This window comes from Drosophila elegans, unplaced genomic scaffold, assembly GCF_018152505.1.
Source record: "Drosophila elegans isolate 14027-0461.03 unplaced genomic scaffold, ASM1815250v1 contig_208, whole genome shotgun sequence".
Taxonomy (NCBI): domain Eukaryota; kingdom Metazoa; phylum Arthropoda; class Insecta; order Diptera; family Drosophilidae; genus Drosophila; species Drosophila elegans.
The window spans coordinates 24559155-24586322 of NW_024545578.1; the positions used below are offsets into that span (position 1 = coordinate 24559155).

Below are 27168 nucleotides of genomic sequence, written 5' to 3' on the forward strand. Positions count from 1 at the left end.
ATGTACAAGCCATGATTGTTGAGTTTTATTTCGTTATGTCTTTTAGGCAAAGTTAATATATTTTTATGAATTCGGGAAACTTTGTTTTCTTTAAACAAAAAATATAAATTAAAAAGCCTAACAATTTAATGTATTCATCTATTGTACTTGTTTAAAATCATGTTTTTTGTACAAAAAACATATTTATCAATATACATTTATTCAAAAGGAATAACACTTTTTATCTAATGTTAAGCATCAAAATGTTTCTTTTGAGAGCAAATTCAAATCAATCAAATAACATAACAAGTCTCCTAACAGCGCCTTTGTTTACATGTTAACCTAGGGCAAGAAACTTTGCAGCGCTAACAGCAGCCTGTTAACAGCCATTAATTTAAATGTTAATTGCTCGTTCGGCTGACAGGAGAGAGCATTCGCAGCTGTTAATGGAGTCGTTTCGCGTTCACAGCCGCTATGAATTCGAGATGTTCCCTTAATGTTAATGGGTCGTTCAATGCACGCAATTCGTCGCTAACAGTCTGATAACAGGCAGGCCCTGCATTTTACGGCTCTGCTAAATAAGTAAGTGTGTGTAGGTGGGGTGAGCCGACTATTAACATGTTTACTTGCGGAATTAGTTCCCCTGAGTCGAAAAACTAATCTAAAAACTAGGATTGGATTGAAAAACGAAATTTCCTTAAAATTTCTTTAATTGCAATCTATTTCTAACAAAAAAACGTTTCCATGACCGATATGGGTTATGCATAGCTGAAGATACAAATAAAATAGGCTTCAAAAGAAATAAACAAAATTTAAAAAATTTGTACCGTATTAACAATTTTAAAAATTAAAAAAACCATTTCCTTTTTGAGTTTCATACGCCTTTTTTCCTTGCTGTATCTAAAATTTTATGGCTGACATGTCTGGGCTGGAAAATAAATGAATACACTGCTAGAAAAAATTTATTTTCACAGAGGCGGCGAAGAGTGAAGGCAGCATACAACCGAGATCTGCAACATTTTACGATTAATTACTAAAATCGAAACATGCCCAATTTTTATACCCATGAAGAAGGTATAATAATTTTAGTCAGAAGTTTCCAACGCAGTGAAGGAGACATCTACGACCCTATAAGGTATATGTATATATTCCTGATCAGCATCACCAGGAGAGTCGATCTAGCTATGTCCGTCCGTTCGTTTTTTAAGCAAACTGGTCTTTCAGTTTTTAAGCTTTGGGCACAAAACTTTCCCAATAGTTGTCTTTCTATTGCAGGCCGGAGCCAGATCGGACGACTATAACATATTGCCATAGTGGGAACAATCGGAAAAATAAATGACAGAAAATAATATAACTTTCTTGTTTTAAGATTTTTTTTTTAGTTCTTCGAAATATTATTAAATATATCTTCGACGACAATATTAATATAAAATATTAAATAATATAAAAATAAAATCAGTTTCTCTATTATCTATTTTTTTTTTAATTATTTTTGACATGGTATGATAATAATTTGATAGTTCAGAACTACGCTTTTAATTTGAATAATTGAGCTGAAAATCATTATAGCTTCAATGTTTTTAAAGATATACGCAAATAAATAAAAAATTTAAATGTTTTTACGAAAAATGTCCTTTTTTGCAGACAGAAGAGAATTCGGAACTAGCTAAGGATTTAAAACAAAATATGCATAAAAAAGGTGATAAAGGTGATACAGTAAAAAAAAAATGGTAACACACTAAAAAATTACAGTTTTTTTTCTGAATCAGAAGGTATGATTTTCTGAAAATCAAGGTATGATTCTTGGAGTGTTATTTTTATCCACCGCGGTAAATATAATTCATATGGATAAATATAATTCAGGACCGAAAACGCGACATTTGTACGACTTAAAATAAAAAAGGACAAAAACCATAATTAAAAAAAATTGTTTCTACATAATTAACGCATTTTATAAGAATATTAATTATAAAAAAACAAGCACAGAGGTTTTGTCGTTTTCGAGTTATTAAAAGAAAACACTGCATCGAGAACGCGACAAAAAATTAAATTAAAAATAGATCATCGTTTGACATACATGTTATAAGGATAGAATGGTATAAAAAAGATGGTAGAGCTCGACAAAGTTCTAATAAATTGCTAAAACTGAAGTTCATAAATTAATACTTAAAAAATCCTAGCCTGTAAACCGAAAATAATTTTATCACTTTATCTTGGCGATGAAACAAATCTAACAAGCTATTAACGTCAGCAATCCGTCGATAGAACCATAAAAAAGCTGTCGGTTAAGCAGAACTGCAGATATAAATTATGTTTGGCATGAAAACAGGTGAAAAACGGTTTTTTCAATTTAAAGAAATATGGTACCATACAAGAAGTTTTGAGTATAATGTTATGAATAAGGGTGTCCAACTGCATCGGAAAATGGAGGTTTTATCTCTGGAGGATTTCATCAATTTAAATCTGTAAGCCATTGGTTATTCCATACTTCGCTAGTCACTTCGTATATAATTTCTTGTTACAATTACAGTACAAAATAAATTAAAATTTTAATGACATTACAAAATGAGATTCAATCAATATCAATTACAATTTTGAATATATATAAAGCATTTTTAGTATTATATCATTTTAAATTTAAACTAATGTGAGTGTGTTAAAGTGCTGTTTAAGTATATCTCCAAATTATAATATGTTTTTAAATAATGAGGCAATGAATTGCATTTACATTGCGCTAACGAATTGTTTCGACAAAGTATAAACTAGTTTACATTAAACATTAAGTTAATACTTCTATTAAAATCACTAAAAAAAAAAAAGTTTACCCCAACAAAAGTGCATTAGAACGTTAGACTACAGATTTTGAACATTTTAGTAAAGGTTTTCTTGATTAAACAAAAAAAGTTATTTGCTTATATTTATGGCGACACATTTTGGGAGATGTGCTAAGAACATATTAAAATATTTTAAAATATGTTCCCACCTCAAAATCTCGCAAAACTCAACGGCCTGTCAAAAACTCAATTTGATAGGGATCGAGTTACTGTTGAAAAGGTTTGAAGTTCTCACGTCGATGACTTCATTAGCCATTAAAGCATTCCCGCTCCTAGTCCCATTTCCTGAATGACTCTTCATATGTGGCATGCTAAATAGCCGCCGAAAAAGTATAAAGTATAATTAATAAAGCTCAGCCAGTGGCCGGGGCGTGCCACTCCCCCATCCGGTGGCCGAAAACAATTGCCCTTTGTCTAATGTTAATTTGCATTGCGCGCGGCACAAAAATGTTGTTTACATTGTGGTAATTAGCCTACGTGCATGGCATTTGAACCTTTTCAACGGCCGTCTGGCATTTCAATTTCCCGTAACAGCGGGCCCCGACAGATGCACCTGCCGCTGTTGGGATAGCCCTGTTAGCGGACGCTCTCTGTAATTGCCCAAGTGGAGGAAAATTAAATTATGTAAACGCTAACAGACGCTCTCTCCCTCGCTCTCTCGCACATGCGCAACGGTAGGGAGAGCGTTGTAAACAAAAGCCTCACTCTCTCCCAGTTTCTCTCACTCTTGCTCTATGCCGAGGTGACGTTACCAGGTGGCCGAAAGCGAGTTCAGTTACTTTCGAAGTGTTCCCTCTCTTTTCTCTTCTCTCAACAATGTTTTGCCAACATTTCTGTTAGGAAACGTTAATTTCTAACATTTCTGTAAGGAAATTGTAATGTTCGTATTATGGCTTCAGATACCTGATCTAAGGAGCTTATATCCCGACTTTTTCGTTCATTTTCACTGGTGTGAGTTTTCAACGATCATTCCTTCCTTCGCTGATGCTAGCAACTTTATATTTTCATCTTACAATAAGAAGTGTGAATAAAAACCAATAGGACCCTGGGAAGGATAAGTTTCGCAGATCGGACGAGTTCAGAAATGTTAAGAATCAAGGTTTTCCCAACAGAAAATGTAAGCAAATTGCAGAGCGACTCTCTCTCTCTCTCTCTCTCTCTCTCTCTTTAACAGAAATGTTAAATGTTAAAATTTTCTGTTACGAATCGTACCAAAACAGAGTGAGACGGTTTTCGTGTTCCTCGTCCCGTCAGATTCGTCAGAACCGTTTTCACCGTTTCTGCGTTTGGACGTGTTTGGTCGCGTCTCCGCTCCGTGCTCCGGGCACCGAATTGTTCTACGTGTTTTGCGCGTTTCTCGAGTTACTTTTTGCCGGCGAAGAAGTTTCCCAGCGAGCTGGAAGACAGCACGATACGACAAGCAAAACTCTCAAAATAAAAAACGAAAAGGCGAGACAGAACTGTGCGTTAAATATTGTGCAGTGTGTGGCGAGTGCTTCTTCTGCCCAAAACACCCAGATAATATGTAAATAAAACGTTGTAAACGAAAAAACTCGGTTTCACAGTGCGGCATTCATATGCAAATCGGAATCGGTGCCGCAAAACTAAGCAGCACATAATTTGCGAATTAAATCAAAACACACGTCGCTCCGTCTCGCTCTTTTGAGCCGGCATCCTGTCAGCGGCAGCGGCAACGGCGGCAGCAACAACAATTGCAGGACAATACGAGGACGCCCGGTTGAACGTTACGCGACGCGAACCGTTAACCGTTACGCTTCCGCTTTACGGTTTACGTTGGGCGCGGTGGGTGCGTGTGTGAGTGGCGGGATTTAACAATTGGCAACGGGGCGTATGAGCAACGCGATGTTGTACGATGCCCACGTAATGTGTGCCGAAATTTAAATGCGACTGTGACTGTGACTGTGACTGTGTGTGTGTGGATAACCATAACCATAACCATAAACGTAAACAAAAGGATTAGACGTTACGTAGCGGGATTACGCCAGCAGTAGCAGAAGCGACAGACTTTTCCGATAGCCTCAGGTGAGTACCGGTACCGTAAATGATGTATTGCCTGGGAGGCGGCGAGAGAGCGAGAGATATAAGAGGGCGGAGAGGGGGGTCCTGTGGCGGCACTTGTGGTTGCTGTGTGTGGCATGTTAAGTGCAATCCATTATACAGATATGTGCCTTGCACATGCAGGTTTGCTCTCGTCTCCTACTTCTCTGTCCCCGTCTCTGTCTCTGTCCCTTTCCGTCCCTTTCTGTCCCTTTCCGTCCCTTTCCGTCCTGTTTCTGTTTCTGTCTCTGATTCTGTTTCTGAGCTTGCCTTGTGTGAGTTTTCGGTTGCCACAAAACTTCGCCGCGCTAGTGTGTGTGATATCTGGGAAATAGTGGGGCAGGGGGGGTGGGGAAGGGCACGGGGGGAACACGTTAATGCATCCATCAACTTCAATGGAATGCCATTCAATCAGTAATTCTTTTTTTTTTTTTAAGGTTTTGCCGCTTTGCATTCTGCATTTTCGCCACAAAAGAAATTGGAAAAAGTGGCCCAACTAAGAGCGGAAAAGCAGCAGGTGCAACGCTCAAAAGTTTTATTCACTTGCTGCAGATCTTCTCTTAAGGAAACAGTCGTACATCCATAAGTAGAACAGCTTTTAGGGACTGAAACCTAAATTCAAAAAAGTAGGTCTGCTGGAAAAACATTTTCACTTGGAAAGATGTTCTTGAATTCGATAAGCAAAATAAATCCCAGTATTACTATTATTATTAAAAAAGTATTGTAAAAACGTTTGCAAGGTACATAAGTACATAGAAAAGCAATTCAAACTAAAATCGAACTCCGAAAGAATTTCTTGAAAGTGAAAACCATTAATCCGTTTACCAAAGTTTACAATAACTTAAAAGAGTGTTTTAAAAACAAGTTTCAATGCTAGTATTTTCATTTTACAGAATACTTTTTAAAATGTTTTTGAGTGATTTCAGATAATTTTATTCATTATTTCATTTTTTAAAGTTTTGGAGCTAAAAGTACATTTTACAGTTACGTTTTTTAAATTTTCCTAACTTTAGGTCTAGAAATTGAGTGTGGTGCTTTTAGTTTTGTACGGATTTTAAAATATTTTGCACTATAGAAGTTTGGCTACGTAGAAATGTTAAACTTGTGGAATATGGAAATTATTAAGATAAAGTTTTTGTTGTGCTCGGCTGGTGGCCAGGAAGCAAATTGAACATATTCGTTAGCCCAGTTACGATGGTAAAATATGAGGCGGGGGTGGTGTGGGGTGCGGGAGCCACAAGTTTTGATTCTGGGAAAAGTTTCCGAGACAAGAATATGATAGCTTAATTGGAATTGCCGAATGCAGGCGAGTACAGAATGGAAACCAGAGAGAAAAATAGCGAGAACGTAGAGAGGGCAATTAAAAGTTTTGTCGGGGATACTGTGGCCAATGTTGAAGGTCCCCGATGGCACACAATTGAATACAGTACAATACAATACAGTACTGTAGCTTATGTATCGAAAGGTTTTCCGGCTTAGCCCAGAGTTTTCCCTTTCAATAAACCCTCTCCTTTTGCATATGCGACCCACCCCTATGCGATCTTGTTCCGATCTGGAATTGAAATGCCACAATTGATTGATTCGATGCCATTCGATGCCTAATGAACAGCAATAAAAATTCATTTGGGCTACTTACGACCGCCACTTCAATTTCAATTTCAATTTCATTTCTCCACTCCCTTTTTGCCACCACTTCGGGGCACTTTCAATTGGACTTTTTTAATTACCAACCAATCATTAAGAATTTTATTTTTCACTATATTGAAATATTGTATGCCCGGTATTCCCCGGCGCTTGTCATAAATATTTTAGCAGGTTCCCGCGCTCCAACGAGAGCAACACAAATATTTTAACCATAAAAATTGGCAGTCCGGCGGGAATCGGCAAAAAATCCTTTTTCATTGCGCGCTATATACATATATATAGGATAAGCGAGGTGCATAAAAAGATACAGCAGTGGCAGCAGCAACTGTAAAGAAAAACGCATTTTCCAAAATATTTACACAGCAAAAAGGAACAACAGAAGCGTCGGTGGAGAAACTAGAAAAAGAACAAAAAAAAAAAAGGCTGAAATAAAACACAAATAAAATATGAAACAAGGCGGCGTTGGGCGGTAGAAGCTATTTTATTTTTCGGCTACAATTTTTGTCGCCCAGCGTTGTCCTCACCGCCTGGCTGTGTGTGACTGTGTGTGGCTGTGCGGGTGTGTGGGTGTCTATCTCTGTTTCTGTTCTGTTTCTGGGCGAGCTGCAGTAAATAAATATACGCGTATCTCTGATGGGGATTTATGGCAATAAGAGCCTCGGTCCGGGCGCAGCTCTCTGCCGCTGGCCTAGGACTTAAATAAATGATAGATTGAAATTTATATAGCCTATGGGCCTCGTTGCCCCTCTTCCGCACCTATATATTGCACATTTTAGACACTTCTCGATGGTTTTTGATTTGCTTTCGGGCGGCAGTGAGTGCCGGCGTACTAAAACCCCTGGCATATAAATTGACTAGGTAACAAAATCTATGATGTATCTATTTTCGCGCCCGAAATTTCGATGCAATTTCCAGGCTGGTTAACTCTTGCCACTGGTGGGCATGCTGAATAATGTTTGAATCGCGGCGGGGAAAGCGGAAAATTTGCAATATTATTTCAGGGATTTATTTGTTCAAACTAGTATCGGATTTCGGTGTCAGTCAAGAGAAATCTGGGCCAGGGGTATTGCAATTCTTATGAAAATATTTCAATTTCTGTTTCGAATGTTTGTAAACTGTTATCATTGATTTGAAAATCACTTTCAAATACCATTTAACTATTGGTGGCTCACCTGGGACGAGCACGGCTTTGAATTTCGATAAGAGAATGCTTTTGTTTGCCTTGCATTTTCATTGATACATATTTACACAATTTCCAACAATGTTTCATAATTAATTTTTGTGCTTTGCTTTTCAATGCCCAAGCCAGAGGCCTTTTATGCCCCACACCCCCTCTGCCCGACCGCAAATTCAAAATGCAATAACAAAAGTTTAAACAGAGAAGCGGCAATATGTTTGTTTTTCCAATAATAAAACTTTGCCAAAGGGGAGCTGGGAAAAATGCAATGCAATTTATATGAGCCAATTGGTCAAAGCTACAAAACTGCAACAACTGCAACTTCAATGAGATTTTTCGGTTGTGGAAATGCAATTTAAACCTGTGTGTTCAGGTCAAAATTAATATTAATTTTAATGAAAAGCTGATTCAAACTGTATCCCCGGTCGAGTACAAAAAGGCTTGTTAATATGTAATGCCCAAGGGAAATGCAAGCGCAGAGAAGCAAGGAAATCATATCCAAACTGCATCTGAATTGTGAATGTTAAAACCCAAAGCTGAACCAACTGCATTTGCCAAAATGAGAATACAAATGGGAATAGAAATTTGAAGAAAAGGATACGAGAAGACAAGCTAAAACTAGTTGAAAAGTATGCAACAGTTGAGGGGCACCGAAATTAAATTTTAGTCAGCAATTCACTCAGCCATTTATTACTTTTAGAGTGCGTTTTGGGGAAGGCTTGTCGCCCAAACGATTTAGATAAAAGAATATACTCTATTCCCCATATTTTCCCTGCAATTTTTCAGAGGTAACCACAGACCGAACCTCGCCACTTTCAAAATAAATTCGCCTTAAATGGTTTCTCTGCTTATTTGCCACTGAAAGCTGCACACAGAGCTCTGCCTGCTGACTGTAAAATTAATTTCATATGGCAAATGGCTAAGAAAAATGTTTTGCCACACAATCTATGGGAATTTTAGCCCAATCTAAGCAGACTCAAATCGGCTGAGCGAGCGAGAGGCAAGCTGGGAAAATGCCAGAAATGCTAAATAAGATGGCTCACATATCTAAGACCCCAAAGAAGCTTCAATAAATAAATACGTGTGTGTGTGTGCCTGGGACGGACACCCTTCCCGCAACCCGATTACTGTGGAGTCTCGTTTAATTTTGGGAAAGCGCACTCAAATGTTAATTTCATTTCCCGTTTGCCTTTTGTCTGCATTTCTCTGTGCCGCAGCCTTGGTCTCAGCCTCAGCCTCAGTCTCTCTTAGTCTCACTCTCATGTGTATAAAAAAAAGATGATATTCGTATTTAATTTCAATTTCAAAGGATTTTCCATGTATTTATTCAAGGACTTTATCTTAAGCATAAATTACGGGCCAACGAACGAACGAACGAGCGAACGAACGAGCGAACGGGTGCGGGCACTCCATTTGGCTTTCCGTCTGCCTCTGGCTTTCACCTACTTTCTAGCCTGGCTCGAAAGGTAGCCGCCCCGCCCCGCCCCGCACACGCACGATCCCCGGCTCTGCAGGATTCCCCCCCCTCCCCCGGATCCCAGGGCAAACATTGTCTGGCTCCGAGTTGCGGCTGAAGCTCGAGCTGGAGCCGCCGTGTTTGCCAAACTGTGGCATCCAGGTTATCTGTCTCGGCCCCGCCCCATTCGCCCCATCCGCTCCACCCATTGCTCTGCCGTCGTTGTCGTGTGCATTTGCTTTTCATTTACATATGAAGCTCCTTAATAATCCTTTTGTGCACAGGACACAGGCGGAGAGGCGAGAGCCGAGAACCACGTGCACACAATTCGTGTTGCGTGCGCATAAGGAAATGTTTAAATATATGCAAATCTAGTTAAGTGTAATCATTTAGCACAAGAAAAAGTGGCCCTCCTGCTACCTGGACCTTAAGCCAGGAGCATCCTTTGCAAAAAGTTGGCTCGGCAAATTAGAATTTGAATGCATTTAACGCACAAAAAGGAAGTTATCAACAATGGCCAGGCGATAATAAAGTTATAAATGCTTCATTTCTTGGCCTCAATCTCCGAGGAAAAGTCACCTAACAAGCAAAGAATGGGAAGCAGGGGCTTAGATTTATCTTGAACTTATGGGATTTAAAGCTCAGGAAGGAGCCATAATTTTTCGACGTAAATAATTGAGTAGATAAGATGGTTTTAGTTTTGGTTTTACACATTTAATGTACGGCTTTAGTTTTCCACTTTTCATATACGACTGAATAGTCTGTGCATTTACTCACGCGTCTTTAATTAGTTACCCAAGTATTAAATTAAGTGCTTACTCTAAGACCACATTCAGATAGAAATACGCGTACGCCTGGCACTTCCAAGGGTAAATATTAATTCAAATTGCAAAGGAAATGCGAAAGAATCCATTAACGCTTTTTGCAATTGCATTTTAACCGTCGGCCCCTCTGGGGGCCCCGCATATAGCATCGCATATAGCATCCCATCCGGAGCAGCGACTGAGACTAACGAGCGGCGTTAGTTTAATTTCTAGAGCAACATTCCAGCAGAGGAGTAAAAAATCATACATAATGAATGCAAATGCTTTTGCGCTCATAATTTCATCATCATCATCCTCACCATCATCATCATCCACGGCAGGATGACGAGGAATCATCCTTGTGATGATCAACAGCGGTTCTCGGCTCGGGTTCTCTTTCGCACTATTGCTCCCTCTGCGGTTTGGCAGCCAGGACGTTTCGTGTGTCTGCAGCGGATATGAGCCAGTGGCATCACAAACAGGCCACCAGGGGGGCTCGGGCCACCAAGTTGGTTGCCTATTTTCAAAAACACGGCATAAGGATAACAACCTCTTAACCCAGTTTGCCAGTGCGACTGCAGGCAGAGCAGGCAACGCAGGCAACGCAGTCAGCGCCACAGATACACAGACACTCAGATACAAGATACAAGATACTGCCGGAGCATCGGCATCGGCAGCGGCATCGGCAGCGGCAACTGACAGAGGCGTATCCTTGTGCATGTCCTGGGCTACCCATTTTAAATTGAACTGTGCGCATTTAAGCGTGAACTGACAGCTTGGAAAATCGAAAGCAAAAATAAATTGTCTAGTGAACTTGGTGGTCCACACACAGCTGAGCTGATGGTAGCCTTTGGGCTTAGTGTCAGCCCAGCCGGCGGGCGGCAGGAAGTGGGCGGGGCCGAAAGGACACTGGCAGGAAATGGTTCTCGGCCCGGCGAGCGTGTGTCTGTGTGTGTCTGCGTGCGTCTGTCTGTGTCTCTGTGTCTCTGGCTATTAATTGAAATTCGTTGTGCTTAAAGCCTGGGCCTCGGCAGGCTAGAAAGTTTTAAAAGCTTGCCAGGCCAGGACCCTCGTAGGCCTTGAAGGACATTACAAGCAGCAGGCTGCGAGGATACTTGTCGCCTCAGAAAGGACCCACTCCTACGGCGACCCTCTCAAATGGCATTTGCATATATATCATCTCGTATATCCTTTTTGTCCGAGCCCGGGCTTTGCACGGTGTGTTAAAAACTTTGTCCCTTTCTGCCCCGAGATTTGCATAGCCAGCCGTATCGTAGAAGTTCCTTGCTTGTGTGCCAGTGCTCATATATCAGTCAGCAGTCAGAGCCGTGCTAGGTTCGACCCTCCGATCCTCCTCGAAAAACTAACTCTGATAACCGGATAACCGGTTTCGGCACTGGGGTTACGCTTACCCCTGTGCTCCTTGTTAGAGAGGTAAACAAATCTGAAACTAATCCTTTGCAGCCAACTGGCAATTGTAAACGAATTCGGATTGTTGGGTTTGTTTGGATTGAATGCACTCCCTGACGGGTGGACTCGTTTTTAATTAAGAAATTTCGGGAACAAAGTTAATGAAGCATGAATCGAGGTTGGAAAAGGGTTCGGGGAACCATATAACACAATTTACATACCTCAGACACCTTGACAAAATGGAAACCCTACTTCAAATGCAGGCAGATATAACCGCAACACATATTAAATTATTTGAAATTATCAAGAGAAGCTTTAATTTTTAAAAGTTTATGTGGCCTTGTTTATATTTTATTAAAATTACCCTAAACAAGATGGTAAAAACGTAGTTTAATCTTAAACGTTCTAAGTTCCAATTTTTAATGAACATAAAGTGCCTTCAATTTCGAGTTTTGCCCCACGTATGGGATGCCATTGCAATGCAGTAGCAATTGCAATGGCACAGAATGCATTCTCCGGCTGGCAACGCACTTGCCATCTCAGCAATAAAATCGAAAAGTTGCCGATGCTCACCTGGTGCAGAAGTTCCTCGCCTGCCTGCAGCTGGGAATGCGAGTTGTGAAGGGGTTTCCACGGATTGTTTGGGCAACTTTTCCGCAGGCTCCTCCGCCCGATTCCTGCTGCAGAAACTTTTCCACAATGCCTTTTTACATATTGAGTCCTCTCGGCTACCATTCCCTTATGGTTTCTTTTTGCATGCCCGCTACTTTTGCTACTTAAAGTTTGCCTTTTTGTCTTTGAACAGGGAGATATATACGAAGCCCTCCCCCCTTTGCACCCCCTCTACGGTCGTCAGCTATACTTCGTCTTGGGCTCTTTGCTATCCAAATTGTGAGCAAATTAATTGAACGCAAAGAAATGCAGAAGGTAAACAGAAGATAGAAAAGACGCTGAAACTTCTTCCTTATGTACTCGTGTACCCATCCTGATGTCGCCCATGGTGGATATCCCGACCAAACGCTGCTAGCTTGTTAAATTTAAAACGCTTACCAGTCTGCAATGCCCTGCCACCTGGGGAAAACCCTAAGTGAGGCAAATAGAAAGAGCTCAACTGACCTCAGGGAGTAAAAGGTTACGACGGCTAGGAAGTGCTCACTGAGCTTTCAAGTTTTTAATTGGAGAATATCACAGGTACAGGGGTTTTTTGAGACTTTATTTGGTTTTACTTCACTGCCTTGCTTTCACTGATGATGAATGGTGATGATGATAAACTCACCATTTATGCATAACTACAATCAAAATGTAATTAAAATATTGTTAAACAGTGAAAAGTGCTTTTACATTTTTTACTCTTTTAACACCTAGCTTATATACCCATTTGCTATCCCCTGAAATAGTCTGAGGCATAAAAAGAAGAGGAAAAGTTTGTGCCACTCATTTTTTACACGCAGTCCTTGGGCTTCTGGTGCGAATCCCCGCCTGTTTCCCTCTCGGTTTCCTTTTCGCTCTCCCTATCTTTAGGGCTCTTTCCCCGGCTGCCTGCTAATCCAGGACAATAAGTGTTTGTCGTTGGGATTTAGACAATTATTCACGTTAAGTTGACGTCTGAGACGGGGAGCCCAGGCAACTGACAGTTGCGATTCGCTTGGCTCTGCCTCCTCCGTTTCTTCGGCCTCCTCATCCTCATCCGCATCCACTTTTTCCTTGGCTCCGACTTCGTTTCGAGTCCCAGACTGCCCACCTCACTTTTGGTCCCCGGATCTGCAGCCATTTTTTGACGGGACGAGAGTCTGCACAGTTTTGTAATTTCTTCAACGTTTCAATTTGTACCGGTCTGGATTTTGGCCCGCTTATTTTTGGTTTTCCTTCCGAGGATTTTGCTCCTGAGAGGGCACACGCAACATTTTGTTTTATAAGCGCATTTGGGTTTTAAGGTGTCAGCAGCGAGCGAGTCGCGTTGATATGTCATCTGGAAATAATTTTTATTTATTCGTTCGTTGCCATCGCTAAGCCGTCTGGCAATTTTACGATGACATTTCTGCCTCTTCGAGGGATTTGCGTTTGCCAAATTTGCAATATACATTTTTCATACTTGTGCACAACGGCTGAATGCTTCCGCACCCACTCGAAGCGCTTTATTTGATTTCGTCGCCCCAATAAAAAACCAAAACTCGCAATCGCACTCACACTCACACTGAGCTTGTGTCTCCGGGCACCATTTACGCACTCTAGGAAGTGACCCCCGATCCGCATGCCATCCACATGTGTCCGGAACCCCGCGTCCTGGTCACGTACGGAACATAAAAGTATTTACAAATAATATTTCCATATGGTAAGACGTGACAAAGACTCAAATTAGCGATGGAACGTTTATCTTCGACTGGTGGGTCGGGAGGAGGGCCTCCTACTCCGCGGCAGCTGGCCGTATAAAAGTCCGGCCATAAACAAACATCGGAAAAATATCCTCGTAAACATCCAATTTATATATACATAAATATCAGAGAGCTTAAAGAAATATTCCCTTACTTTGTTCCATAATTTTAATGCCCCCCCCCCACTAAATTGAACCTTTTTTTTTTTGGCAAACAAAGTTGGCCAGCGCGGAAAGTGTGGGGGTGGGGGTGAGTGTTTAGACCATTAATTTAATTTTATGTTTGATTTTGTGTGCACTTCTTAACGCGTTCTACCTTTTTTTAATAGTTCATTGTTGTTGGTTGTTGCCGTCAGTGCCTGGCCATCGGAAATTATTTTGTTTGGCACTTTTAATGGCTGCATTTGGCGGCAAAGTTTTTTGTGTTGCTCGGAACTTTAATGACCCAAATTGATGTGGGATTTTGTTTGGGGCACTTTTAATGTACGGACCGGAGTCTGGTCTTGATATTTTGAAACGGAAAGTAAAGCTGCAATTTATTCTTAATGTGTAAGAGGGTGAATCTCGAAGTTAAGGCAATGAATTGAGAGAAGGACGCTTAATGGATCGTGTTTTAGCAACCTCGGCCTCTAAAGTTATGCCGCAAGCATCTTGCTTACTCTCCAGGTTCGAAGAAAACTAAAATGCCCTCGTGTAGTCAAAGTGGTGGCATCATTAAGCTGCATTTATGATCCTCACATCGTTAAGCCAACGCCATAACCCTGCTCACAACCACCTTCTCCGCCACTCCAGTTTTATGCTCCTATTAATGTCTACGACTAGCAGAAGTTTCTCCAAGAAGCACCTCCTGTGGCAACCTCTGAGAACACTTTTAATTGCTTGAACTTATTAAACAGCTGCCACTGCAGCTTGCCACAAATCTCCCTCCGCGCACCCACAGCTGCAGTACTAACTTTCCGTATTTGCCTCATATCCTTAAAAAAGGCGGGGAGCAGAATGGGAAAAAATAAAACTTTACTCCGCCTGCATAGACAAAGACAAAGACCCAAGACTTGGCTTAAGGTCAGCAACTTTTATTTCTTGGCCAACACTTGCACATCCCATGTCTGAAGTGGCTCCGCCATCCGCCAACCACCAGCACCACCAGCACCGCCAGCACCACCTATGCCCAACGTCCTCATCCCCATCCTCGGCAGCATCCATCGCTCGTCTCCGCCTGCTTATCTTTGCGCTCCTCTTGTTCTCTGTATTTTTTTCGACGCTGGTGTTGTGCCCGTTTTATTGTTCTTGGCCTGGCCAACACCAGGGTCCTCGACACGGATGCATTTTGGCATTTTGCAGCGGTCGTTTTATTTTCGTATCTTTTTTATTTTGAAGTTTAATGCCAGAGTCGTGCCTCATATTTCGACGATGGAATACAATAGACGATGGAACAACAACTGCAACAACAGCGGCAGCAGCCTCAAACTAAGGCGTGCCGAGGGGGCGGAGGTGTTTTTGGTATTTGTTGTTTCAGTTTTGTATACCCTTGCTGAGGGTATTTTGATTAAGTTGAAGGAATCAGAACAAAAGGTTAAGCCAACTTGCTATTTGGAAATTATAATAAACGGAAACTGGTTATATAAAAACCATTTTTCCCAATTTGTGTTTATAAACTGTATAGACGATTGTGGCCTTCCCAATTTATGAAAACTTAAGATCGGATACAAAACATAAATATATATTTTGTATGTACGATTTCGTAGGTTCAGTTGATCGTGTTACTTATTTGTTTCTTATAAAATAGACTTGTATCATATTCCATTTACTTAGAATTTAAGTAGCCAATAGCTCTTTAGGGTATTAACCTATTTCGGTCTCGAGTGTTATCTTTCTCTGCCTGTGTTTTTTTTTTTCAGTTGTTGTTTCTGTTTTTTTTTTTTTTGGGTGCTGCACAAGTAGTCGATGCCTTGGTGGTTGCTACAGCTTCAGCTTCAGCTTTTGCTTTTGCTTTTGCTGGTTTGGTAATCCGCCTCACTTTAGCACTTGAGCGGCATCTCCTCAGTCTGCCGCCCTTCACCACCTTTCCCCCTGCTCGAACCCTCACCCCCATTGTCCACTCGAAGCGCTGACTGCAGATTGAGCAAAAGTTGTTGTTTGCCAGCTTGCCAGCCTCTGGGAAGTGTGAACATTTTGGGCAACACTCCGCGTGCCGAACACCGAACACCAAACACCGCGCCCCCGCCTCTTATCCTGTTTCCCAGGCCCGGCTCAAAAGGTGTTGGTAATGATGATTTTGAATTATTCATGATTCACGACGATTGAAATTATTTGCGCGCGCTCGTTCGCTGCCAGCTTGTTGTTTGTTGGGTTGTTAAAGTTTTCTGGCCGCGTGTTGCAAGGATTCGGAGTCGGAGAATCGCACTTATAAAGACTGAAGAAGCAACAATGGCAGCGGCAGCGGTAACAGCAACAGCAGAGGGGTGTTCCTGTGTGTCTGCTCGGTTTTACCTTTTCGCTTTATGTTAAATCATTCAAATTGAACAAAAAAAAAAAAAAAGAATACAAAACAAAGCCAGCAGCAGCTGAGGATCTGCTACAAGGCTACAAGGGGTATCCGTAGGTGAGGGGTGAAAACGGCGAACGTTCTCAGGGGATGGATGCTAAGCTGGCTGCGATGAGTATATGCTTCCGTGGACGGTTCGGTTTGGGATCGGATTGGCATTGGCATAGGCATTGGCTTAGGATTTGCCACATATTCGGAGTGCCAGAATTGCCGGTTTCAGAGCGGGTTTAATGGCATTGACAGGGGGTTTGACAAGGCCTATCAAAGGATCTGCTGGGTCATTTCGTGATCCGGCAAATCATCGCTGAACAAACGAAATGTCATAAATGTAGATCGCCGGCTGCTTGCTCACTTCGATGTTTCAATTCTCGTGTTAATGGAATTTGGGATTAGCTCTGAGCTTAAGTTAATTGGAAAAGTGCAAGATGGCAAATAACATTGAAACTGATCTGCCCATAAAAGAGTGTTGTGAAATAAATGGCTAAAATTGGTACCCAGAGTAGTTTGAATTAAAATATAAAGTAATTCGTAGCCTTTAATGCTTTAATAAGTACTTAAATTTATAAACTTAGATGGTCTGTAAAGCAATATAATATATTATATAATAGTAAAAATGTGTCTTTTCTAATGGAAATATAAAACCATAAAAACAAGGTTTGAGTTTTCAACCTAGCTATAAAAGCTACATCATGCTGATCAATAAAAAATCTCAAATAAGGCTAATAAATTGAGGATTTGTCGGCACCAAACGAAAGTCATTTTCCATCAATCCAACTATTTCCCGCCTTGTGTCATTTTCTACCTCTTTGGCAGAGCATTTCCTTGTGCCACTTTCCGCTCATTCAGCATTTTCCACCCGCCCCGTGGCCATGCAGCCCAACCATTGTAACTTGCCAATTGGCACCGGGGATTTGGTCAAAGTCATTTTGCGCATTTTCAATTTGCCAAAACTTTCGTTTCCTCCGCCGCTCTCTCCCTGCAGAGCTTCTCCTGCCGGCTGCTGATTTTGGCTGCTATTGTAGTCTTAGCGCATTCAGGCTGCTAATTAGGCGGCATTAAGATTGGACCCCGAACCGAACTGAACCAAACCGACCACCTCCCGCCCCACGACATGTAAGCGCATTAGATGGTTCAGTTGTGACGCTCACAAAGTCAAAACGAGAAATAAATGCCAATAATTTGGTTCGCTCAAAACCAATCACCCACACACTGACTCCAAGAAGTCTTTTGCCCTTTTTTGCTTTTTTGAATGGCAAACGGGGGGTGGGGGAGGGGGTTTGTGCAGTGGTTGGGCGAACACAATTTAGTTTTTCTGCTTTTTGGAAAGGCTAACGAACTATTTTCACAGAAACCAAGACGACCAAAGCCAAGACGAAGTCGAATGCTGTTTGAGGCCACTTGAGGCGGCAAAAAAAAGTGCAAGCCAGGCCAAAAAGAAATAGAAAATCAAAGGCAAAAAAGGTTTTCCTCCCCCTAAACCCCCAGTTGTTGTTATTGTCGTTGTTGTTGTTGTTGTTGTGTTTGCTACGTGCACACAAACTTAATTTGAAGTTAAAATGTAGCGTAAAGTGTAAGGCAAACAAGGATGGGTTGTGGGGAGAAGATGGAGCAGTTGAAACAGGCTGAAGAAAAGGGGTTCGAACGGGTCTCATTTTGGCTTTTATGATCGAGTTAATTTGAATTTTCAACAAGCCAACTTCTCTGTGTATTCTCGCCTTACTTTGTTGCTGTTTTTGATCAGCTGAGACAAAAAGATTTCTGGCATTTGCCATCGGATTCAACAGGAGCTCTGCCTGAAGAACCCTTCCTTTCCCCATTTTTTGCGACTTTGTTGATTCACTTTGGAAAGTATTTTCCCGCCGCATGTGTCGGGTATAACTTGGTGAGCTCCTGTGGTTGCTTTTCCCTTTTGCCGAGCTTACCGCTCTCCACCTTTTTGGGTTCTGTGTTTTTTTTTTTTTTTTGGAGCCAGAAACGTTTTGTACGTGCCCGGGTTTATGTGCATAGGATTTTCAATGCCTCCGTTCGCTATTGATTTTTATACAATATATAAATTTTTCTTCTTCCGTTTTTTTTTTTGCGCTGCTGTCCATCTGATTGGTTGCTCCTGCGCCTGCATCAGTTCTTTGTCATCGTTTTTATATGTACAATGGCCCATACATATAACATCAGATTCGATTATACGATTTAATCTGATTTCGCACAAACGAATGATTCAAATGCAAATAACACAAGCACACACGCACCCGCACACGCACACACATGCCACAAAATGCGACTGAGGTGGGTGTTCAGTTGGCATAGAAATTTGAGTTGCTCCCTCCTCGAGCTCTCCCCTTTTTTTTTTTGGTTAATAGCTTTCGATTTATAACAAGCAGATGAAAGCAAAAAGATTTGCATTACAAAACAAACGACAGGTAGGGCAAAGCAGGGGATTGAGGAGGCGGGAAAAGGGAAAAGGGAAAGGAAAGGATTGGAAAAGTCCTGGCAAAGTCAAGCCAGGACATACAATTAGTGTGATGGGGTTGGCAAGAAAGTTGATTGGGTTGCGGTTTGCCTGCTTGCCAAGGCAACTGGTTCCATCCAAAGGGAAGGCAAAGCAGGGTTGAGCTCAATTATAATGGGCTGCATGTGGGATCTTTGGGTTAAACACACTTTGACGGAATTCGAATTGGAATTGAACAGGTGAAGCGAAGCTTATATGGAATTCCAAAAGGATTGCCGGACTGGAAAGGTAAAGATGGGGGAGATTTACAGGGATATACCTAAAATATAAATAGCAGAATTTTCATTTCATTTCTAACAAGCTAGGAATAACATTATAGTTTAAAAGACTTTAATACTTTGGTTCGTTTAAAAAAGACTTGTTGACAATCTACTTTATTAAAAACTCCATTCACTTAGATCACTCACTTTCCAACAGTCAGATTGCATAAATCATTGCTCCCAAATAATTTCCTTATTCGATAACCAGCAATCAACTCATGCAGTAATCAACTCATTTCCATGGAATTACACCACCGTACATATGTTATTTCTTTGCCAATCATTTCATTATATAATCATAATTAAGCCAACTATCAACACCTTCTCAATCTGGCTGTTTGTGCCCCACCAGCATCTCGAGCTTCTTCGGAAATCTTCCCACAATTGCTCTGCTGCGATTGCAATTGGAGTCTGCCGGTGTACTTCCCACAGATTATCACAAATTAGATGCAGTTCGCGTCGGAGTCTGGCACACATGGATCAATCCCCGGCCTGGCTCAAATTGGGTTTCAAGCTCGCCACTTGAGGGGCAGATGGCATATTTTCCCTCCGATGGCGCATAATTTCGCACACCGCCGCCGTGCTCATGACGACGTTGATGGCCCCACTCGGCTATCTTATGGATGCACAATGGCCTTTTCCTCATAACCAACACGTACATGCAATTCACGAGGCGAGGCCTCCACCAGAGGTGCTAATGCTGATCAGCAGTAACTGATACCACATGGGTCCGGGCCAGGAATAATGCAAAGAAGCCAGTCCAACTCGAAGCCGGCAGCCAGCACAATGCAAAGCCAAGAAAACAACAGAATTAAGTCCAGCTCCGGCTGGCGAACAATGCCCAATGCTGGGTGATGGATGCTGTATGCTGTATGCTGAATGCTGGATGCTGGATGCTGGATACTGTGTACTGGATAGAGGATTGTGGATGCAACGGGGACCGGTCGAAACGCCCGCTGGACGTGTATCTGATAGGGCACAAAGCCAGTGGAGAGTCTCGGCCAGTCCCGAGTTAGTTGAGAGCTGAGTCGAGTTCAGTTCGGAACACAAATCATCTTCCAGCGCTCACGAAATTGTTGCGCAAACTTTCAAAGGAAACAGAAACAAAAACCCCCCAAAGAAAAGCAAACCAAACAGAGCTCAAAAAAACAAAACAAAAACGAAAAGATTGGCCTCCATGGTCAAAGTTTGGGATACCCTACCCTTAAAAGTCGATTTATATGTTGAAATTTACAATGCGTATGATCTGAAATTTTCTTTATTAGAAAAGTATAAAATGCAATATATAAGGGCATTGTTTTTAAAAGTGTTTGACTAGAATTTTTCAAAATAATTGTATGTTTATAATTATTAAACAATACTTAACATTTAATTTTCAACCTAATAATTCGTTTACTGAGCTCTAGCTGCGACCCTTGACTGAGCTTTTAAGGCCAACGACGCAAGCTGAAAAGTTTGAAGTCAGTTTTCTAATAGCCCAAGTCAAATCCGCCGTTGGAAGTATAATACCCCCTTTTAGAGAGTATCCAAAATCAGAGTAAAACCGGCAAAGCGTGAGGGGCTGGCCTGGAAAACAAAAGGAGGCGTTGGTGTTGGTGTTAGCTGATTGTTGTTGCCTGTTACCTGTATGGCACCGGTGCGGTGTCTGCGGATCTGTAGATCTTGCTAAAGGAGGGCGAGTGGAGGCGGTCGGAGCGGATTGGAGCGGATTGGAGCGGACTATGTGTGAACTCGCAAAACGTGACACATTTATATCACTTCGTTTGAATCGCAAAATAATAATAAATATAATAGCAACAACGTTGCTGGGGGAGTCTCTGGCCTGTCTGCAGTCCGAGTCTCTGGAATGGAATCTCTCGGGTCTCCGACGACCGACAGACAGACAGACAGACAGTCTTTTTCTGGCCAGGCCGTGCCCAGGTTTTGACCTGCCGACGCTTTGCTGGGAAGCTCTTATATTTATTTCGCTCGCTTCTCTTTTCGTAGTTGCTTTTTTGTTTCGGTTGGGTTCGAAATTTTTGCACTGTTGCTGCTGGCGGCAATTGTTAAAAAATTTAAACACCAGCGAGAGATAAAGCGAATGTCATAGCTTCGGGGGAGGTGGCTGAAGTATGCGAATGCGGTGATACTCAGCTAATAGTTGAGGGAAGGTCGCTTGAAAGGCGGTAAACGACCCCACCAAAAATGACTTTAACACAAAGAGTTGCACATTACCATTTAATAGGAAGTTTTAACATATTTAAATCTTCTACTTTGAAATGAAATTGAAATGATTGTTTCAACTAGGCTCTCCTTTCATCCTCTTTGTGTATCGAATCTTGTCAATGTCTCATCCTTCCACGAAATCGAGGCAATTCTCCCTCTGCGAGCTACCAAAACATGAAATGTCACTGGTTCCGTCGAAACCTCTTTCAGGTAGCCACAGCCTGGGATGGATTCCTCGGCCACATTTCCCCCCACCCCCAGCGCTCGAAAACTTTGACCATTGGGTCCAAACCAATGAGTTTTGGGTATTTTCGGGTCTCTTCTTTGCCCATTTGACAATATACGAAATATTGCACCCCTGGGCATGCCACGTCGCCCTCCATCCTGGCCAGAGTTGTCAGTAAACGGCGGCGGATGTATTTGTGGCGTATAATGTTACATCTGCTTAGCGGAAAGATAAATCAACAGAGTCGGCGACCGTCGCTTGCATCAGCTACCAGTTACCAGTTGCCAGTTGCCAGCTCCAGCATTCAGCTCCCAACCGAGCAACCCAACATCCCCAGCATCCCAACATCCCGACATCGGCATCAGCAGCATCAGCAGCGCCAAACGTCGCACTCAAGTTGACAATGATAAATAGTGAAAAAGCGCCAGGCATGCAGGGGATTCCGGGGAAAGTGGGAGAGGTGACAGACACTCCACTCCCAGGTTGGCAAGTGGTGAAAGTTTTGCACTGCTCCCGGGGTGAGAACGCTGATGGAAGTAAAACATTTCGATTAAAGTTTATGAAACGGCAACCTCAGCGGACCTCCAATGACAATGGGTGCCACAAAGATCCCCGTTTGGCCAAGGAATTGGTATCTGTGAATGCATGAGGTCCGAATATCCGGGCCAACCAACTGTGAGTCGAACTGTTCTTGATTAAAAGTTTCATCCAACTTATGCAGAGTGAAGGGGCTGGGCTTTTTGAATACCGAGCAGGAAGTCCTCCGAAAACTTGGATGGGGAATGAGCCAGCCGCAGAAGGAAGCTGAGTGGCTGGGGGTTCGAAGCTATTAGGTGCTGCTTCGACAATCAGTTTTGTCTATATTCAGTGCCGACAACAAGTTATCTCGCCTGGCAGGACCGTATTTCTTGCCCGCTGGCAGAAAGAAAAAAAAAAAATAAAACTTTTACGACCATGGAAAATAAGTTAAGCTCAAGGCGAAACTAAACACTCTTTGAGGTACAAATTTAAATATAAATAAAGTGCCAAACGAAAGTACCCATGCGCACGTTGCAGCGAAGCAGCTGCGATGGCGGGCAGTGGGATAGGGATAGCCCTAAAGGAGGTGACTTTATAATAAATAAATAAAAATGCAACAAAACGACATTAAAGGTAAATTCAGGAGGTGAAGTGGCACCGGCAGCAGCAGCAGCAGGAGCAGCAGCAGCTCCTTGGTATATTTTTTGTGGGGTGTCAGGGGGAAGCTGAGCCGAGCAATAAGCAAACTTGATGGCACAGGGTGCAATCTTGAACTGGAGGGCAGCCACCCTTTTTATCCGAAACCCCCAGCAGCAGCAGAAGAACTCCGAGGTTTGCATACAAATAGCGTCGGTCATGGAGGGCGGCACTCGCAGCTGGGGGTTAGGGCTAGAACACTAGGGTTCTCAACCCCTCGACCAAAGGTGTTGGCAGGAGCAGCCAAGTGAAAATACCCAGCGAACTGGACGGAATTGTGCTAGCGGAAAGTTTTTACTTATAATTGGTTAGATGGTTGAGGGTTTTTTGTTGGTCGAGGGGCTGGGTTCACAGATCCCGCAGTGGTTCCAGCTGTGAGATCCTCACCCTGGGCAAAGGATCTGGGGTAGACTGGCACTGAACTTTGGGCAAACTCTACCGTCTGGAGAGACTCGACGAGCGGCAAGCTTCAGGCCTCAAGAGTAAGGTCAACAAAAATCGAAGCCAGACGCAGCATGATAGTTCTGGAGTGCAGTGTGTGTGGCGTGGCGTGGCGTGGCGTGTGTGTACTTGCAGCAGACACTGTGTACTTTGGGGTGCCATAAAGCAAACTATAGTTCGCCCAGCGTCCTGAAATATAAAATGCTCGAGCTCGAGCTCGTGCTCACACCGACCCAGACCATAAACAAAACTCAAACACCAAACTCGTATGACCCGCATGGAGGTGTCCTAGCCCCGACCCTCTTCCTCTCCCTCTCCCCCTCCCCCTCCCCCTCGCTCTCCGTTTTCTCGTATATGTTTTTATTTACACGAACGACCCTCCAATGTGAGCCCTCGGTTGACATGATAGCAAAGCGGCGAAAAGAAAGCCGTTGACGAAGCAGCAGCAAAATTTTGAACTAGTTTAAGTGCCCCATCATGAAGTCCCAAGTTTCTCGTTTTCGCCAGGATTGTTTTACTTTATAAAATACACTCACATGCACACCCGGCCATTGAAGCTGCATGGTTATGCAAAGTAATTTGGTTGTGTTTGTGCTGGTGCTGGATGGATGAGAGGGGCTTTGGGGGGCGGCAAGCAGCTTCCAAGGCAAGGACAACACATAAAGCATTGGGGATGCTGCTGCTCCGGCTGCTTTGGCTGCTCCGGCTGCTTCGGCTGCCTGAGCACAGTTTACTTTCCGTCTGCCGGAGGGGGTGAGGGGGCGTGAAAGTGCTTTCGAAGGGGTTAGGTGTCCTGCTGGACTGTACAAACAGAGGCGAGCAGCGCAGGAGCAAGGAGCCAGTGCAGTTTTAGCCCTCCTCGATCCTCGTCTTTTTTCCTTCGCCCCACACAAATTGGCAGAGTGCGTGAGCTGCTGCCATAAGGGGTTGCGGGTTGGGGTGGTGGGGTGGTGGGTTTAGGGGCTGCGATGCATATGACCCCCTTTCAACAGCTGCACACAACAAACTGCAGTCACCCCCCGCACCTCCATTCAAAGTGCAGATAATTTCATTTGAAGTATGGCAAAATACAATTTTTTTCCATCGTTCAAATTTTCATCTACGGTGCGCCCCATTTTCATTGGAGCTTCAAAGCTGCGGAGTCCTTGCTCCCTATTTTTTGGAGCTCAACACAGCTGCAGCAGCTCATTTCCTTTTGGCTAATGATGTGGGTCAATTATGGCAGCCAAAAGCGTAGCGAACTTCTCCCCGGCTCACTTCATTCAGATTTTGTCTACTGGAATTAATGGCATTAGTTTTGTGCATTTAGTTTTGATTAGTGAAGGGGAAGAAAGGGAGGGGGGGCTCAAGCATTTGCATGTTTGGACTGGGTTTTGCATTCGCACAAATTCGGGTCGAGAAAAACAATTTTGCTGGGTTCATTCGAAATCAATGCTGCTGGAGATAGCTTTTTCCGACGTCTGGTATTGAAGGGGTTTTTTCCCTTTGAGCGGGGTTAGTTTTGGTAGATAATAAAACTTTGGCCAGGCTATATCCGTTTTTTTTTCAGTCTTATGGTCGATTTCCTGCAGTGGAAATGGTTATGGCCTACGAAAGAAGCGCTGAGAACGACTCTTTTGGGTGTTTTTTTTGAGCAGAGGAAGTCATTAATGATGTCCCTCGTTAACTCTTCTTACTTTGAAGTATGTAGTCCTTATTTTTCAACCTCTTGTATACACTTGCGTTGCCATTTCTCAGCAGGCAAATTGGAATGAAAGTATTACCCATTTATCCACTCGGATCAGCTTCACTTTGGCTTTACCTTTGGCAAATATCTGCACCTCAACCGCATGCACGTTCCGCTCAACTAAACCACCTTCCCAATCCCTTCACCCTTCCACAGCGAGCTATACGTGCATGAAAATCAAATCTCTATGTTTGTTATTTGCAACTCGTTGCTCACTATTTTTCATCACCAGCCCCACAAAGTTTTTGTAATATTTTTTTAAATGTCAACAGACATTTTTGGTTCCCTATCGTTTTTTTTTTTTTTTTGGCAGCGCCCCTTCACCGCAACCCCTTTTCATATTAATGCTGCTTCAATTGTACGCTGATTGGCAATCGAGAATGTGACTTGCATGCGAGAGGAGGGACCTCTTCGACGGAGCGGAACCGAAACAATGCGAGGGGGACGAGAGTTTGAATATCGTGGGTGGATGCTGCACTTATTAAATTAAAAACACACAACCCCACTTCTACAGGGTATCGGTTGTACGTATGTACACAGCAGGAATACATATCTGTGTTTTCTTTTTTTTCTTGCTATTTAACGTGTGCATGCTTCGGCAATTTGATTGTGGCCGAGCAGGCGTATGAAAATCAATTTCACGCTGAAACGCACCAAAAACTTTAATAATATTTGCGCCGCGGCACTTAACAGACAGCAAGGACAACAAGGACGGCGAGTGAACAGGACACTGGCAGGAGGAAGGGACGCAATGAATGCGCGAAGACTGATAGATATTCACCCAAAGTGGGCGGCACTCACTGCATTCAATTAAGTGTTTCAATAAGAGGGGAATAATAAAAAAATGGGGTGGTCAATGCCGATCAATTTATTTTATTATGTTAAAGAAAAGCTAATAAATTTTATTTGAGCCAAGATTCGTTTGCTATTCGTCATGCATGCCAACCGAAAAGGTATGACAAGCAGACGTATTAACCTAAAAAATAAAAATCGATCTTACTGCCGTGAAAGTAAGCATCTAGAAACGAAATAAAAAACAATTTCTGGGGGAAGTCAATCGATACGTTTTATCTAGCTAATTGGACTGCAAGAATGCATTTGTCAATAAAATAAGAAACGTGTGTTGGGGAAGTCGATAATCTTACAGTAAGACAGCATAGTTAAACTTACTTTAAGTGTCGGCTTCCGGATTTCTTGTATAATGAACAGTCTTCGAGCTACAAAAGTTAACGATACCTTTGATTTCAAGTTAATACCATGCATTTAAAGATCATGTAGTAAAATCTCGGCAAGATCTATCATTTGGAAAGGTAATCCTCAATACAGAACTCAAAACTTTAAAGACCTAAAACACTTGCAGGGTAGCCTCCTCTAGGAATTTATCACCTTGCCGAGAGAGCCTCCAAGTCCGCTCGACAGGGCCGGAGCTGCACCGAAACCGAGACTCTCAGACACTTGGCATAGTTTTGTGGCCACCGGGCTGGAGGCTCCGAGTGGAGGGGGAAATCCTACACGTTGCCCTAACTTTTGCTTCGAACATAAAGTGCGCGCTAAGAATTTACCGCATAAATTTTGAACAAGTAGCAAAAAGAGGCAGAGGTAAAAGCCAGAAGTTGCAGGTAGCCAGCCGAGGGGTGGTGTGCGGTGTGGGGTGTGGCGAACTTACAAACCGCACTTTGGCACAAAACTCACAAGACACTCATAACTTTTTATGTTGGTTCGTTGCACACACCCCGAAGAGCCCAAAAGCTCAAGACCGAGGCTCAGAACCCAGAACCCAGTAACGCTGCAGCCTGGACGCGCTGACCAAGGGAACGGCGGGCGGCAAGGTGGACCGGAGACCACCCCAAGATGCAGTCGAGTGGTGGCTGCCGGTGGCTCAAGCACTCGGCCAATTCCCCTGGCTTTGGCCAGAAAAAAAAAATTTTAAGTTTTTCCTCAGCCGCGTCTGGTGTTTTTATAGGTTTCAGTGCTACACATTTACACAATGAAAAAATTAGTTATTTAAAACAATACATTAACAAATTACTTTTTAGTTTTCCTAATACAAACTAAAAACTTTCTTTAAGCCAAAATAATAATTAAGTAATTTGCTAATCGACTTGTGAGCACATTTTAAATAACTGCTCTGTGAAAAATGATGATAATTTGGTTAATTTATTTTAAATGCTCTTTCTTAGAAAGGAACGCGTATTATTAATTTTTGAACACTAGATTTCTCTTTGTGCATCCCCTCCGTTTTCCCTTTTCGTTGCTCATGTGTTTACAAAGTAATTACGTACCTGAAATTAAATTCACAAGAAGCTGACGAG

The 27168-nt window shown here is 42.6% G+C and overlaps 1 protein-coding gene across 1 annotated transcript in view; it reads left to right on the forward strand.

Moving 5' to 3' along the window:
* Window positions 1–4076: 4076 nt before the first annotated feature.
* Window positions 4077–27168, forward strand: part of LOC108143199 (MOXD1 homolog 2) — a 112512-nt gene continuing 89420 nt past the window's right edge. The window contains exon 1 of the mRNA XM_017267452.1: window positions 4077–4856. The gene's annotated coding sequence lies outside the window, so the exon portion shown is untranslated. The remainder of the gene's footprint in view (window positions 4857–27168) is intronic.